This window comes from Epinephelus lanceolatus, chromosome 5 (assembly GCF_041903045.1).
Source record: "Epinephelus lanceolatus isolate andai-2023 chromosome 5, ASM4190304v1, whole genome shotgun sequence".
Lineage (NCBI taxonomy): Eukaryota > Metazoa > Chordata > Actinopteri > Perciformes > Serranidae > Epinephelus > Epinephelus lanceolatus.
The window spans coordinates 23,385,694-23,396,434 of record NC_135738.1 but is presented as its reverse complement, the minus strand read 5'-3'; the positions used below and the strand labels follow the sequence as shown (position 1 = coordinate 23,396,434).

At 38.8% G+C, this 10,741-nt stretch overlaps 1 long non-coding RNA gene across 1 annotated transcript in view; it reads right to left on the bottom strand.

Moving 5' to 3' along the window:
* Positions 1 to 3,311: 3,311 nt before the first annotated feature.
* LOC144463602 (uncharacterized) overlaps positions 3,312 to 10,741 on the bottom strand; it is a 93,083-nt gene continuing 85,653 nt past the window's right edge. The window contains exon 4 of the long non-coding RNA XR_013491669.1: positions 3,312 to 3,403. This is a non-coding gene — a long non-coding RNA (uncharacterized LOC144463602). The remainder of the gene's footprint in view (positions 3,404 to 10,741) is intronic.

Sequence of the window (10,741 nt, the reverse complement as noted above, 5' to 3'; positions counted from 1 at the left end):
TTGGACAATGGGAAAAAATATGATGAAAGAAGAGATGACGTAGAGTGTTTTTCCACTCTAAGTTACGTTTTTTCAACTTGAGGAGTTCAGAGCGCTTCGGCAAAACACCAGGTGCCTAGAGCCCAGAGACATAAGGCGTATTGCAACGCAAAAACAGCGAGCAAAAAGCTTCATTTTCATTAAAAACAATTACAAAAAGGCGCCTCCAGCTGCTAAAATGCTTTCTGTGTAATTAGGGCCTCGGGTATTTGTGATTTGCAGAAATGTATAATGCTAACATTTTCCTCTGGGGACTGGGCTAGGAATTTTCTTTACTGAATACATCTTTGCAGATGACTACATGGTTAACTGGTAAACTGGTAATTTAACCACTAAGCTGTAACTGAAATCCTTTTATACAATCAAATTGAAATCTGCTTGTATGTGCAAACAATAGTTGCTTGTCAATGCTTGTTAACATTTTACTTTACAGGTTGACCTTACTCTGACATCATTTGTAGGCTCAAACAGCAATTTATAACAGTAACTGATATATCTATGCATAAAAAGGGGGTTTAACAGTGTTGGTGGTGTCTATACAACATGCTGCAGGAAGCCACTTAAGTGGCATGCAAAGTTGACCAGAGCTCCACTTGCCCTTAACAGACCCTAGGCTCTTACTTTACACACTATACACTTTCAACTCCCTTTCCCCCACACTACCCATTTTGCCAGGCTCTTGACTTACAAATTGCTGCTTTAGACTTGGTTTCATTGTAGCAGCTTTCAGGGGAGACGGGAAGAAACACTGGGAAAAAAGCCCACTCAGGACACTCATGTCCCCCATGCAATACAGCAGAGCTGGTCCTTGGCTAACAGTCAGCACATTGTTTCCGCTTGTCCCTCAAAGTACTAACCTCAGCGCTGTCAATAACCTCTCTTATCCATTCTCTAACCTTCCCATCTTTTCAATCTACTTGGACGACTTCCAAGAACCATGAAAAAAAGTTAAAATGCCCTGGACATAAGCCCTCAATAGCTCAGCGTAATTCCCTCTTTAAATGTAAGACAAAAATATCAGGGCTCTTTAGCATGCCAATGAGACTGCACAGAGAGCAGTGTTCCCTGTGGACGGGTGACAGGAAGAAGGACAAGTCCTTCGTCGGCATAAAGAGGCACTGTGTGTGTAGAGGAAAGACACTGAGCAAAGGAAGCATTTGAGGTGAAACACATGCACACAATCCCCCACACAGCATGCTAATACGCAGATATTGAAACTCTAAACACAATTATTCACTAAAACCTACATGTGTTCGCTCCACTACAAAATGTTCAGCACATAATAATATGCTTTATCATATAACATATCTCAGCACCAGAAGTCAAGGTCTCATCTTGTAAATGTTTTAATCACCTGCAGAACATTTACCCTTTGGTTCAGATTTACTATAATAACAGCAAGCTTTTAAAATTCCAATCTCATTGAAAGCAGCACAAGCCTTTTTTTTTTGTTGTTTTTTTTTTGTTCTACCTAAAACCTAAAACACCACTCCACTCAACAGCCTTGTACATTCCATCACACTCACTATGGCAAAGAATTAAAAGAGTAATCCAATGAAATATTAATTAAATTATTGTGGGGTTTTCACTTAAGCGCACCATTTTCATAATTGTTCCATAAATTATATTTTCCAGTACATTTGCTTTAGATGGATAATTAATTTCTGGCTTTACCCTTTTCAATTTGATTTTGTTTATGGAAACTGCAGAATGCAAATGTTTGTGTGTGCATGTGTGTGCGTGTGTTTTGTTACACACAGATTTCGCAGAGCTTTTAGCCATGCCCAGATGTGATATATGTATATAAATATGACAATTTTACAGGGAAGTTCAGAGAATCAAGAGCGTCGTGGCCAAACAGATGCATATTACAGTGATAAAGAGGGTTTTATCGTAATGATAAACATGTAGTCCAGCACATGAGAGCTGTAGCTGCATGCTTCAAGATGAACTCAACGACTGACCAGAGTGGATCCTTGTATACTATCATAGCAATCAGATGTTCAAACTCTACATAAGTGGTTCCTTAAGGGACCCCTTTTTTTATCAAGTTAACTGACAACCCCTGACTAAGTGACCTATTTTATGGATAATTCATATTATTTTCAATGTACATCAGACATACAGAAGAAGAAGACATACAGATATACAGAACAGAACAGAACTGATAATCTGCACAATTAACCCAAAAAGTGAACACAATTACTGCAGGAAGTTTGTGTAAAGCAAGCGTTTTCAGATGAATTTTGACAAAACTATTTCCTGTGAATATATATACATACATATTACTGTACATACAGCTGGTTGGCTAGTGAAATTCCCCCTGGAGACCAAAAATGCCTTATTGTTATAATATTATCATAATCAGTCATTATATTTTGTGTTGTTAATCTGAATCTACAAAATAACTAGGGCTGTACCAAAATATTCAGATATTCGAATATTCGTTTCTATGGGTAGGTATTCGTTATGAAAATTTGTTATTCGATATTTGTTTTTTATTTAATTTTGTTTTCCCCGTTTTGTACAATAAATTATTGTTTAAAGTTTCTAAAGTTTCTTTTGGAGTGCGTGACACAAGTGTGTTTTGAAAACGGCCGCAGACTGTCACCTGCTCAACGCATCAGTACCTTCGGATGCCATGACAGTAATAGCCAGTAATGTCAAAATATCATTTACAGACCGATTTAACAGACGATCACTGCTGCCCGACCCACAGGTCCATTTGCGGGTCCTGCGGGTTACGGGTTGACCCGCGCATCACTACTCAGCTCAGTCTATAAAGGCTGTACACAACAGTAAGGCTATAGACATTATATTCTATTCAGGCCGGCAGAACCAGCAGCGCATCGGCTCTACAGTGCACGGCACTGCTGATTAACCATTTTATTGCAGCACAGAGTGTCTGCCAGCAACCAATTACTTGCAGAGGCTTCCTACAACTTGTTTCAACGGTTCCGATTTAATCAGAAGACAAATTAAACTGGATGACTAGCCAATGTGAAAATCAAAAGAAAGCATAGAATAATGTACTGAAGGAGACTGTTGTGCCATCACATTTTTTTTGTGGTTTGAGAGCAAAGGTCCAGTCGCTGCTGTGCAAAACTCCGCAATACAATTAGATCCGAAAAAACCCCGGAGGCAGACGCTTTTCACCCTCATCACACAATTCACTTTAGTCTGAGCAAATAAAGAGCCGCGCTGTAGCCTCTGAAAATAACAAGGATAACAATGCATTTTAATGTTTGCTGTGAAATAAACACTTACCTCAAGTTTTGATGGACACATTCGTCAGAGTCATTCCCTCCAAACTCACACAGCACACACACTATCCCTACCGCTCCAAGATCTGATTTGTGGTGGCCTGGGAAAGACGACAAAGCAGATATTCTTGGTTGGCCAAATGACTGCCAGACCACATCCAGCCATCCATTTCTGCAATATTAACCTAAAAAAAAAAAAAAAACAATCAAAAAAAAAAACTGGATCTATCTAATGATCAATCAATCTAACAATATAACAAGACAGATACTAACAATATAACAAAACCTGGGTGTAAAGTGAAATATGTCATTGCTACGAACGTAGCATTTATAAACTAAGGAGCCAAATATTTTCCTCAGGAGTCGGTGGAGACCAAAGCTTAGAAAAAAGGAAAGTATTTTGGACTTGCATTAATAAAACACAACTCCACATGCATGTTAATGTTCTCCTGTGTATGCTGAATTTGTACATTTGTACTGTTTGCCAACATGAGTAATAGATATGTAAACTCAGTAATACATAAACCACATCAATCTAAGGACTGCAACAAATATTTTAATTGTAGATTCTTTTCTTGATTAAGTGGATGATGTTTGGTCCATAAAATGTCAGAATCAATGTTTCAAGAATCCTAAAATGTCTTCATTTGTCCACAACGCAAAGATAAATAATATACTGTCACAGAGGAGAAAAGAAACCAGGAAATATTCACAATTAAGAAGGTGCAATAAGCAAATTTTCTAAGAATATCACTCAGATTGGTTAATTGAATATCATATTAGTTGTTGATGAATTCAGTAGTTGGCAACTAATCGATTCATCACCACAGCTCTACAATGTAGTATTGATTTTATCATACATTTATTTTGTTGATCAGCTACTATACAATAATCTGAATATATACTTTGAAGCCTTGTAAATATGAGAGCTTTCTTAATGTAATAAATAAATGATAAATTAATATCTTCACATCTGCACTTATGTCAAACTACATAATGTACTTCTGCACAATCTACCTCTATGAAATTAACACAAAAAGAACCGAACTCTATACTCGACTCTCACTGTGGTCAACAGTTATGGCAAGTTGACAGATAACGAGAAGACACACAACAAACTGATAGACATCAAACACACACAAAGAAACATATAAACATGCGTCTTCATACGCGCACACACACACACACACACACACACACACACACACGCACACACACACACACACGCATATGTAGTCGGTTCCTCCATGTTTGTCCTATAATATTTCTTGCTGCTAAAAATGGCAGCTCAGTACCTTCAGAATCTTGTTTAAGTGAGGCCACATTATCATTTCACAAGGCAAAGACAGAAGGCAACATATGCCCAGCACTGTCCTTTGGTCCCTCTGACTCAAAGTATTCATCAAAAAGCTGTGCTCTCCCATGAGCTTGCTGCCATATGCCGCTGGAAAATGTCACCAGTAAAAGTCATAATAATTCACCGGCTTCAGATCCGCATTTGATATTCCTGTTTTTCAAATATCGGGACCCGCATCTCATACTTTGGAGATATATGTTGCCCAGCAGTGAGCAGAAGACAATTGTAATCATTGGCCTTTACATCTAAAGGCAGGCACAATATTGGTGTGTCCGTGTTGCTTTACTGTGTAAACTTGGATTGACATGCTTCATCTGACCCGAGCTTAGGTCTGACTTTACTTTGCTTTTGTAGTTAGTATGAAGTAACAATATAATAGTAACTGTTCAAAGATATTGTGACAACTTATTGCATTTTAAACTGCAACACTTCTTTTAAGTATAATTTGGTAGAAATGTTCAAAGGCATGTTAACCCAATTTTTGGTAAGTGGGATAGTAAAAATATCATACACACAATAAAAGCAAAATTTATCAGGAAAAAAAATAATTAATGCAGATTAATGTAAATAAATAATCCCACTGATCTTGTAGAAAAAAATAAAAAACATTTTTTCAATATACAAATTGTATCCTGACACACGTGTCTGTTGGGCTAACACAACTCATAGGGGTTTAAAGTCAAGAACCAGGTCCATCTCATTATCAGTTCCACTTTTCTTAACAAAATATGACTGATGTGAAACCTAACTGGTTGCTATTTATCAGTAAATATGAGTTTGCTGAAAAATTAGCTAATTTTAGCTTGTGTGGTCAGAGGCCATTACCCTCCTTTACATAGAGGCCATCCTCTAAGGTAGCCGAAATCTGAGACCACTATTCCACAACATGGCTGGTGGTACTAGACAGAAGTACCAACAAGTGTTAAAAGTAACTAAGAACTTAAGTGTCTTATCTACTTAAAACCATCTGACCTAAAACATCTGTCAAAGTGTAATTCACCACAACAGAGAAGGGCTTTCAAAGAACACAAAATGAGCTTAGACAACTAAATATTCTTGCAAAGTAGGCGTAGCCAACGAATTCTCATCACCAGGATGTCAAATCATGGATGTACAAAGATAACTGGATACAGCATCGAAGGCGGGGCCCAGTTAATTCCTTTTATCAACCCCAGCGACTCAAACTCCACAAACAGCTACTGAGGAAAAAAAGACCTCATAAAGAGTTCTGCTGCGTAGCATCTGATAATGTGTGCTCACCTTTCGTCTCTGATAACATAAAATCCAGATGTTCACAATGTTTTTACTGGGAACTGAATTATCCACAGAGAAACCTGGGACCTGGATTGACTCCCTCTTTTGTGATGCATTCAGACGCCTTTCGCAAGCACTTAAACCCCTGAAACCTAAGCAACGCCATTTGATTTGATTTTGTGACGAGGTCACAGTAAGCCTTTGATCTTTGACCACTAAATTCAAATCAGTTCATCCTTGACTCAAAGTTTGTGCCAAATTTAAAGAAACTACCTCCAGGTGTTCTTGAGATTTCACGTTCACAAGACAGACAAGGTCACAATGACCTTGACCTTTGATCCCTGAAACCTAATCAGTTCACTGTTGAGTCCAAGTAAACATTTGTGCCAAATCTGATGAAATTCTGTTGTTGTTGGGTTGTGTTGGTAAACTTTTTTTCTAAACCTAACCATGTAACTGTTGGCTCAACAAAAACATTTCCTGTAAAATCGGAAGTTTATTTTGAAAGGACAGTATAGCATGTAAAGAGCAGAAAAAGGAGGGTCCAAAACTGAAGCTGGAGGAATACCTAAAGGGTCATAGTTGAAGCATAGAGCCACTGACCAAGCTGCTGCCACAAAGACATTACTCTTACTACATACTGGGGTGTTTCTATCCTGTCCGGATAAATATAATCTGTATTTTACACACACACACACACACACACACACACACTAGAATATCGAGCTCTTGAAATATCTTTGTTAGAAAAAAAAAACATACTGCAACATCAGTGACATCAGTTGACTGAACCCACTTACATGTGAACAATAATATACCAACTACAATAAACTGCCAAGGACACTTGAGAAAATCAGAAAAGCAGTAATGTCATTACTGAGATACCTGCCACATCCTACAGTGTCCTTGAAAAATCCCCCTGACATATCTGTGAATGCTTGAATAACCGGAAAATTTAAATAGGAGTGACACCTACAGATTATTATTTTATAATTGGTTTTGAATACCAGAACATGGGTCCTCCGTGACCACTCTGCTCAGATAGTACTAAAATCCGCTTACATTTGAAAAGAGGGCCACAGTTTGCACGATGGCCCACTGTGGAGTACAAAATTCAGGTGGGAGGGATAATAGCCTGTTTTAATCACAAATCTGGCAACCCAGAATAGACAGTGTAATGCTAAAGGTAGAGCGATGTACATGTTTAACAGGCAGTACTTTCTGACTACAAGCTGTATTTAGCTTTGTAACAGGAGATTATATGTGATCATCCACATTTTGGAGAATGGTATTGTGACACACACACACACACACACACACACACACACACACACACACACTTAAAAGGAAACTATGGGGTTTTCCAAAGGAGAGTATTTGGCAGTCAGGAGCTCTGAATAATGGAATTTTTTAAATGGTTCAAATCTGTGTTTTCCTTATTCATGCAAGGACAGAGAGAGCGAGAGAGGCAACACTATTCTGCGTGTTAGATGAGGGAGCTGTGCCGTTATCTGCTGATCCCAGAACTTCCCTTGGAGCGCCGGAGTGGGTCTGTATCACGTAGTGCACCCTGCACTGGGACTGTGCAGCCTGCTGACAGGAAAGCTCGATTAGCGAGCCACAAAGAGGCCAATATAGAGGAGCACTTCCTCAGCCAAAGGGGGTTCGTCCGGAGAACACGCTCCAACCCTCTTTCCTGACAGGGGACAGTGACAAACACACACTGGCTGGCCCACCTTGGGGAATGCATGATGGATTGGGATTTGGTTTCTCTGACACACGTGCATGCATGAATCCCAACGTACGCCACAACACATACAGGAGGACGTGTAAATAAACACATGAGCACTTTTTTCACAAGAAAAGAGACTGTAATCTTTGTTCCATTACCAAAACACAACTGTTAAATTGATTTGGAAAGTAACAAAGTTTATGTTCTTCAAAGAATACTGGCAGCCGTCCAGAGAAAGAGATGAGTATGTTTGGACTGGCCCCAGCCCTGCGCGTGCTGCCTTCACTCAGACAATGGGATGTAGATGTGGAAGTGGGCCTGGGCCAGATGAGGAAAACGAGATAGCAGGGGTGGGGTGAGGGGTGGAGGTGCGCTGAGCACAGACTGGTAGGCTGTTATGGGACCCTGTGGCGGAAGGGCATTGTTCAGCAGAGGAAAAACACAACAACAATAAAAAACAACTCTTCCTGAATCTTTTTATATGATTATGTCGAGAACAATTGAGTGGGTGGGATCCGCTACTTTGAGGATATTGAAAGAAGCCTCTCCTTTGAGACTTGGAATGATCCTTTCACACCTTGCTCTGGAACATGAGCAGGAAAATAAAACAATGCGAGTTGCTGAGCAAGAAGCATATTGATCAAGAACAGTGTGTCCATTGAGAGAGATTACAATGGCCTTTGGCCTGTGACACATTAAGCAATGAACCAAAGGTTAATGAGGGGAAAATTGAATGATAATGGATCTATTTTTTCAAAGATACAGCATATTATGCATTACGCTTTGGCATAATGCAAAGTCAATCAGTATTAAATCAAATTCAATTTAAAAATTGACTCATCCTGTGTAATTAGTAGGTACTGCAGGAGGCAGGAAAAATGTATTGTCTGTAATGCCTGTGCAATAGACAGCAAAACAAGAGATACACAAATGATATCTGATCATAAATATATCCATCTATCAGCCAAAGAAAGTTCAACCCTGTGTTTATGAGAGTATATGAGTGTGCCCATAGCAGAAAGAGCAGTAAGTAGGTTGTGTGTGTGTGTGTATAATTGTATGCTGGCCACATGATGTCTAGCTCTGTGTCTGTGTTTTTCAGCGGATACTGCTTGGCTGTAGATTTCACTAACCCTAAGGTCATGCACCTGATATACCTTTGAATCCCACTGTTTGCTGGAGTACAGAATCTTCTCAGGGGAAAGACGCGTCCACAGATAAGAGTCTGGTGTGATGTTGCACATCTTGGCCCTCAAGGCCTAGACATTGGTTTTCTCTTCATCTCGTTTTCACATTTCTGCAGCTTTCCATTGATTTAGTACAAGCTCAATTCACGGACTGTTCAAGCGAGGGCTGTATTAGCTGCTGTGCTGTTGTCTGTACACAGACAGTCGCGAATATAAACATTCAAGATAAGTCCAAATTTTATCAGCGTAGGCCGGCGTAGACACTGTCTACCTGTTATCCCCTTCACATACTCAATTAATCAGGATTCCATTAAGATCCTTAAACAATGTCTACACATGTGAGAGCTCTTACAGGAGTAATTGTCAGACAAAACATGATAAGATGTGGGCAACACATTGAAAAATACATAGTATTCTCAGATGTTACCTCTCACATGTTTGTAGTCTGCACCATTAGACACCAAACTCAACACCATTTGATTTATCCTTTATTTTGGTAAGAAAAATACAGTTTCACAATAGAGTTTACAAGACCATGAGTATAGCTTCACTTTCCTTGCACAACAATTATGTTTCTGAGATCAGACGGGTTTTTAAATCACAGTAAATGGCTTATATACAGCAAATGTGCATGTCTTAACCAATTTACATGTTTTAGATATATTTGTTTGTATTATTATTGACATATTTGTATATTTATTTTTGAAAGTTGCTATATTTTTGATTTGTGATATTGATTGATTGATTGATTGATTGATTTCCTCGTCAGTAGTTTGTTTTTCAGAAGCCATCAAAGTTCTACTCCCAAGTCATGGGTTCACTGCCAAAAATGACCTTGCGTTCTATTGACATTGCTTGTTTTATCGACATTTCGACTCCTACGAATAGGCTAATTCACACCGTCTACGTGAGCTGGAGGTCGACAGCGAGGGTCCAAGGTCCCGCCCAACGCTGCTTGCAGCTTTAATTTTGAAAGTTGCTATATTTTTTTCATTTCTAAGTGTGTCATACATTACAAACTTGCAAAATGTTATTGTAAAACAGGCTTTTTGATAGAAGATGTTGGATACTGATATCTACATATGGTTTGTCCTTATGTTTTAATTAATGTATTTATTTACTTGGACAAAATATGGGTACTAGCAGGTCACAGACAGGCTAACCCTACAAAGAAATCATATCAGCCCTGGTCTTTGTAGCTTGTGGTTGCTGCCAGCTTATGCATTTTGATTGATAATCCAGATTGTTATGCAGGGTTTGGACGAATATAGGCTGTATTAATTGGTTATTAATTAATTAACTGGATCATTTTAACAACAGGATGCACTGATTTGATTGATGTTAAATATAAAAACACCCACAAGGTTGCTCTACTGCTGTTGCACATTGCGCCTGGTACAATAAGGTGGTCATTTAAATCCTAAATACTTGAAAAAGCTACGCAATGCCCACGTAGGTGTGTATGGCTTCTGTGGTCAGTGTAGCACCATCAGTTGATTATAATGCTATGAAAGACATTGCACCACGTCAGTGTCCCATATATTTTTATTAGCCTCCGAACACTCATCTATTACTCTTCTAGTGTTCCAAAAATATCTGACTAACAGTGTAATAAGTGATCACTGAGCCAAAGACACTTCCATTTAAGTTCATTTAATCCATACTGTGATGTACAACTTGATAGAATTGTGTAAATTACAAATAATAATAGAAGCAGAAATGTTGCTGAAACTGTTCTGTTTGACACATTTAGTGAAAGGTGGAGAAAATGAGAACCCAGTGTGAGAAGGAGCCTTCTGAGTTGTAAAGAAAAAACCCACAGACCTCTTTCTTAACGGTAAACATTTATTACTTCAGGGGTGCCTTATGGGCCGGGAGGCCCCTCACTTCACCAGGCTGTAAATGTCAT